Consider the following 6858-nt stretch of genomic DNA (forward strand, 5'->3'; position numbering starts at 1 on the left):
AACAATGCAGTACTAAAGAAACAAAGGGAGCCGACATTGTAGCAAGATATTCAAAAGCAGTCAGTACAACAGTTTAATCCCTTCGGCTAGAGTTGCTGACAGTGGCTAACCCTTTAAAATGGCCCCTGTCCTACCTCATGATGTTGGAGCGCCCCCTGTCTTTATACATAAAGATACCTGCTTTCAACAGGCCAGTTTCACCCGCACAAATCCTCCCACAGGACTGAATTGCCTTGGCTTCCCCAAACACACACAGCAGGCCAAAGCCGAACAAGGTCAGTGATATTTGAGACAGATTGATGAGTAGCTTGCATTGATGGCAAAATACTGGATGGATGGTAGTATCAATCAAACCTGGATGTTAATGAACTCAAACTGTTAAACGTAATGATTTCAGACTTCAACTATATACACAGCTCAAAAAAATAAAGGGAACACTTAAACAAAACAATGTAACTCCAAGTCAATCACACTTCTGTGATATCAAACTGTCCACTTAGGAAGCAACACTGATTGACAATAAATGTCACATGCTGTTGTGCAAATGGAATAGGCAACAGGTGGAAATTATAGGCAATTAGCAAGACACCCCCAATAAAGGAGTGGTTCTGCAGGTGGTGACCACAGACCACTTCTCAGTTCCTATGCTTCCTGGCTGATGTTTTGGTCACTTTTGAATGCTGGCGGTGCTTTCACTCTAGTGGTAGCATGAGACTGAGTCTACAACCCACACAAGTGGCTCAGGTAGTGCAGCTCATCCAGGATGGTACATCAATGCGAGCTGTAGCAAGAAGGTTTGCTGTGTCTGTCAGCGTAGTGTCCAGAGACAGGAGACATCAGGAGACGTGGAGGAGGCCGTAGGAGGGCAACAACCCAGCAGCAGGACCGCCACCTCCGCCTTTGTGCAAGGAGGAGCAGGAGGAGCACTGCCAGAGCCCTGCAAAATGACCTCCAGCAGGCCACAAATGTGCATTTGCCAGAGAACACCAAGATTGGCAAATTCGCCACTGGCGCCCTGTGCTCTTCACAGATGAAAGGTTCACACTGAGCACATGTGACAGACGTGACAGAGTCTGGAGACGCCGTGGAGAACATTCTGCTGCCTGCAACATCCTCCTTTCATGACCGATTTCGCGGTGGGTCAGTCATAGTGTGGGGGGGCATTTCTTTGGGGGGCTGCACAGCCCTCCATGTGCTCGCCAGAGGTAGCCTGACTGCCATTAGGTACCGAGATGAGATCCTCAGACCCCTTGTGAGACCATATGCTGGTGCGGTTGGCCCTGGGTTCCTCCTAATGCAAGAGGAAGGCATTGATGCTATGGCCTGGTCCGCCCGTTCCCCAGACCTGAATCCAATTGAGCACATCTGGAACATAATGTCTCGCTCCATCCACCAACGCCATGTTGCACCACAGACTGTCCAGGAGTTGGCGGATGCTTAGTCCAGGTCTGGGAGGAGATCCCTCAGGAGACCATCCGCCACCTCATCAGGAGCATGCCCAGGCGTTGTAGGGAGGTCATACAGGCACGTGGAGGCCACACACACTACTGAGCCTCATTTTGACTTGTTTTAAGGACATTACATCAAAGTTGGATCAGCCTATAGTGTGGTTTTCCACTTTCATTTTGAGTGTGACTCCAAATCCAGACCTCCATGGGTTGATAAATTTGATTTCCATTGATAATTTTTGTGTGATTTTGTTGTCAGCACATTCAACTATATAAAGAAAAAAGTATTTAATAAGAATATGTCATTTATTCAGATCTAGGATGTGTTATTTTAGTGTTCCCTTTATTTTTTTGAGCAGTGTATATTTTATCTAGAAATGTGTTTTTTTTTTTAAATGTTAGAGGTGGTGATGATCAGTTCACTGAATGATTCAGTGATATCATTGTCTGTTAATTGTTGTACCTTTAAACTATGTGTTTACCTTGATGAACACAGAAGACGTTGAGGAGGCCGTAGGAGGGCAACAACCCAGCAGCAAAATGGCTCCCTTTATCTGTGATAACTTGAGTGACCAATGAATATGTGTATTTAATGGAGGGTATTACATTTTTTAAATATGTGCAAATAAGACATTGAAGATGAATCATTTACAGTTGTTGGAATACAGGAATGACAAGACAATTTAGAGTTGATGTATCGCAATTAAGCATAGGATCCACTGTATACCACATCTTCACACCAGAGGAACCTGACCCAGCCAACAAGCCTGCAGAGGACAGAGGGACCAACCAGTCACGTCATGATTGAAGCTGACCGAGAGCTATCAGTCATGGTGCAGGAAATATGGGATAAAGACGTCAACAGACTGAAACCAGGGACAGACTACCGGATCTCTCTGCAGGTAGAAAAACTATCCGAACGGGACTACTGTATGTGGATGACTTTAAAAAAAAAAATAAAAAAAAAAATTTACTGACGGCATTCCGTGACAGATTGTGCAAATATATTTTACTCCAAAATAACTTATGTATGTTTTTGCTAATAGTAAGGCCACAGGCATTGTTTGCTGTAAGGTCACAGCACATTGAACAAATCCAGACCCCTAAAATGCTCTATATTGTTGCTGTTGTGGTCTTTCTAAAGCAGGGTTCAGCAACTGGCGGCCCACGGGCCGGAATTTGGCCCGCTTTTGATTTGGCCCCCCAAGACATTTTTGTTGTTGTTGTTGAGAAATCGCTTTTTTTCCTTCTTTTTTTCCCCCATTGTTGGACATAAGACTGTAAAAACATCAGCAAATCAGCTCCAAGTGATTTTAATTTTGGAAATCTGTTTCAAAGTATTTCCATGCATAATAGCGAGATATACTGTATGTGATCGTACACAAATGTTTCAAGGTTTCAAATTATTATTATTATGTTTTAGTCAAATATATTTGTTTGAGCTTCTTGCGTTTACATTTTTTGGTCTACAAATTATTTATAATTATGTTCCGGCCCCCTGACCATCCGCTCAAGAAAAAAAATGGCCTCCTACTGAATCTAGTTTATGATCCCTGTTCTAATGGACACAATAGCATGTTAGACACTGTGCCACAGATAGATGGAGAGTCCAAGTCCAGTGAAAACATGCTGCTGTGGGAATCTCCTGACACATAAACAAATGTTGAGTTGCAGCTTCAAATTGCACTGGGTCATGCTTCATTTATTTCAAGAGGAGACAATGTTTCTAAACAAAAGTGGACAGCTTCATCCCTAGGTCATTGGTGGGAATGCTTACATATTTGTAATGTGTAACTGATTTCCTCTTCCTCTGCTGTGCTTTGTGCAGGGGAAAGCCGGGACTGAATGCTGACATGAATGATGACAGTGATGGAGCTGGATATCCTCTATTCTCGTTTGTCAATGAAAGCATTTTCAAAAAGGAGTCTTTCTTCGGTAAACGCTTGAGGTGTGAGAGTTAGCGCTTCCATTTGTATGAACTTTTGATTTCAACCGTTTCCTGTGTGTTACCATTATTTTCCTTTGGAAATCCTATCATATCTGCAATGTATTATGTACGTAGAGAGTAGCAGGAGTTCAAGTATAATTGAACATGATACAAACAGGATGTGTACTGACATCCAGGAGGATTGGATAGACAAAACAAAATATTCCTTTTGTATGATCAGAACACATGCTACCCTCGAAACCGATCTGCATGTCCTCTTCCAGCCTTTATCTCTCAACTGGATAACTATGAAAGTGATACTGGTGAGCCTGAGACTGTAACCCTAGAGGAGGAAGCTGAAAACCACAAGTTTCTGGACTGCATGCTTCGAATGCCCACCCTGAAGTTATCAGTTAAAACATATGGTGGAGAGGTCGGTAACAAGAATACTGTATCTTTATTTAGTCTGGTGAGTAGGAACATAAGTCAAATCACAGATGCATGCAGAAAAAGTTAAAAACCATTTTAATGTCACATCAATTCACAGGGAGAACCATGGCCAAGTTGGAACCTTTACAAGCTAAAGTGAGTCAATCAACACCCCATGATTGAAATTTTCTCGATATGTTTCTCTCATTTTTAGATTGCACATAAGTACCTAGTAGAGAAACAGCTCTCCCCAGAGGGATTACCGGAATTCAAGGAGCAGCTGTACCGTATCTGGTTTGTGCTGTACGCCAGACGAGGAACTAGCAGGTGGGTATAAAACTCTTCTCAAGGAGCAGCTGTACCGTATCTGGTTTGTGCTGTACGCCAGACGAGGAACTAGCAGTGGGTATGAAACTCTTCTCAAGGAGCAGCTGTACCGTATCTGGTTTGTGCTGTACGCCAGACGAGGATCTAGCAGTGGGTATGAAACTCTTCTCTTGTGTAACTGTTACTTTTCAGATGTCAAAATAGTTCTTCATTAGGCTGCTAAATGTTTTCTCTTCACTGGTTAGGGTTATGTTTGTTCAATGTGAAATCCATTCACAATTAAAGAAGGCTGTATTGTCACCTCAGTCTCCTATTTATTTAGTCTTTATGCCTGTCTTTTCAAATGGCATACAGTGTGGACTTAGGACTCGAGACTTGGCCCGACTCAAGGCACACATTTGATGAATTGAGACTTGACTTGGCAGGAAAGAAAATAACTTGAGACTTGGAGCCTCGAGACTCGGGACTCAACTTGAGATTGATGTCTCGAAAGGGTTTATCTTACTATATGACACAATGAAAATGGCCTGTTGCTGTTTCATTCAATGACTAGACAAAATATAGTTCTATAGTCATCATTACATCTAGGGAAAATATGACCAATCACTCAAGCTTGAGACTTGGGAGGAAAAAACAACAACTTGTGACTCCACATGACTTGAGATTACAATGACTTGACTTGCCCTTAGCTTTTGTGTATTCCTAGGAGTAGAGTAGTCTATTTTCACTTATGCTATACCGTATGTGAAGCCGCAGATTGTGCTATCATGTCATCATGTGCATCACCAAGCTAATCTAAGTGGTGGATGACCTCTCATTACTCTTCAATATCATCCCTTCAGGAAGAGGGTGGAAAAGCAGTGGTGTTCTATGTTCCAGCCTCATAATGTTCTCCCATGTTCCTCCAGGCCGGACTCCTCTGGGTTTGAGCATGTCTTTGTCGGAGAGACCAGAGGGGGCCGCACAGTCATCGGCTTTCATAACTCGATCCAGTTGTATATGCAAGTGAATCTGGGAAACAGTGATTAAAGGCTACACTACAGTGTGAATGCAAATTCTCCCCAGGTTAGATTTTTTTTAAACTGGCATGATGAATGTATGTTTTGATTATCATGTTGAATCAGATGTGCGACTTTGATGAGTTGACAGTTAACAATTCCAGAGTATTCTTTAGAAATGATGTGAAATACACTGCTCAAAAAAATAAAGGGAACACTTAAACAACACAATGTAACTTTAAGTCAATCACACTTCTGTGAAATCAAACTGTCCACTTAGGAAGCAACACTGATTGACAATAAATTTCACATGCTGTTATGCAAATGTCATAGACAACAGGTGGAAATTATAGGCAATTAGCAAGACACCCCCAATAAAGGAGTGGTTCTGCAGGTGGTGACCACAGACCACTTCTCAGTTCCTATGCTTCCTGGCTGATGTTTTGGTCACTTTTGAATGCTGGCGGTGCTTTCACTCTAGTGGTAGCATGAGACGGAGTCTACAACCCACACAAGTGGCTCAGATAGTGAAGCTCATCCAGGATGGCACATCAATGCGTGCTGTAGCAAGAAGGTTTGCTGTGTCTGTCAGCGTAGTGTCCAGAGACAGGAGACATCAGGAGACGTGGAGGAGGCCATAGGAGGGCAACAACCCAGCAGCAGGACCGCCACCTCCGCCTTTGTGCAAGGAGGAGCAGGAGGAGCACTGCCAGAGCCCTGCAAAATGACCTCCAGCAGGCCACAAATGTGCATGTGTCTGCTCAAACGGTCAGAAACATACTCCCTGAGGGTGGTATGAGGGCCCGGCGGTAGAGTAAAGAGTGAGACCAGGCTGCTGAAATAGCAAATGCTACCATGTTTTGGAGTCTTGATGTCACAAGCTCACAAGAGAGGGACAGTGAGTGTGTGTGGCCATGTATTTATTTTACTAGGCAAGTCAGTTAAGAACACATTTTATTTTCAATGATGGGGAAGATACAAGAAGCTGTGGGAGTTGTGGAAGATTGGCATCTAACATGGGGTTTAGGATGCCTGTGGCCAAGTCCTGCTTTATGGTGTATTCTAGGAGAAAAGTTCTATATGTTAGGTTGTAAATATACAGTCAGGATATAGGTAGGGTGTCTGAGTTTAAGTATTTAGGTATGTGGTTTGATGAAAGGCTTACGTGGAAGAGACATGCTGAGCATATTTAAATGAAGTGCATGAAGGTGCTGAACCTCATGAGGGCAGTGGCAGGATAGGGGGTCGTACAGACAAACATTGTTGTATATGTACCAGGCATTGATCAGGTCATCTTTGTGTGTTATGGGTGCTTTGTATATGGATCAGCAGCCAAAACAGTACTACAGCGCCTGGATAGGATACAGTCAAGAGCCCTGAGATTATGTGTGGGTGCCTTCAAAATTATACCTGTTGAGGCATTGCAGGTGGATAGTAGGTAACTGCCACTGAGGATAAGATGGGACAAACTTGCATTAGCGTACTGGGCGAGGTTGAAAGGGAGTTAAGAAGGACATCATGCAGTCAAGGCAACTGCGGAATGCTGAGAGCGAGGAGTGGGTAAGCAGAAGGTGGTAGAATATGGACTGGGGAAGAGAGAGATAGGGCCGGAAATTGCATTGGGGAAGGTTCCTCCGTGGTTGTTTCCGAAACCAAGTGTAGATGTGGACATGATTGAAGGCAGGAGAGAATGGGGTGAGGACGTGAGACGGTGTGTGGAAAGATATAT

General features: G+C 43.5%; 1 long non-coding RNA gene across 2 annotated transcripts; it reads left to right on the plus strand.

Moving 5' to 3' along the window:
* The first annotated feature begins 1814 nt into the window (after positions 1–1814).
* LOC121841363 lies at positions 1815–5345 on the plus strand. Of its 2 annotated transcripts, XR_006080369.1 has the most exons (4): positions 1815–2350; positions 3277–3396; positions 3660–4285; positions 5040–5345. It is a non-coding gene; the product is annotated as an uncharacterized LOC121841363 (long non-coding RNA). The 2 variants fall into 2 exon arrangements; XR_006080368.1 differs by having other exon boundaries at positions 3660–5345.
* Positions 5346–6858: the final 1513 nt, after the last annotated feature.

The sequence above is a fragment of the Oncorhynchus tshawytscha genome, linkage group LG30 (genome assembly GCF_018296145.1).
Source record: "Oncorhynchus tshawytscha isolate Ot180627B linkage group LG30, Otsh_v2.0, whole genome shotgun sequence".
Lineage (NCBI taxonomy): Eukaryota > Metazoa > Chordata > Actinopteri > Salmoniformes > Salmonidae > Oncorhynchus > Oncorhynchus tshawytscha.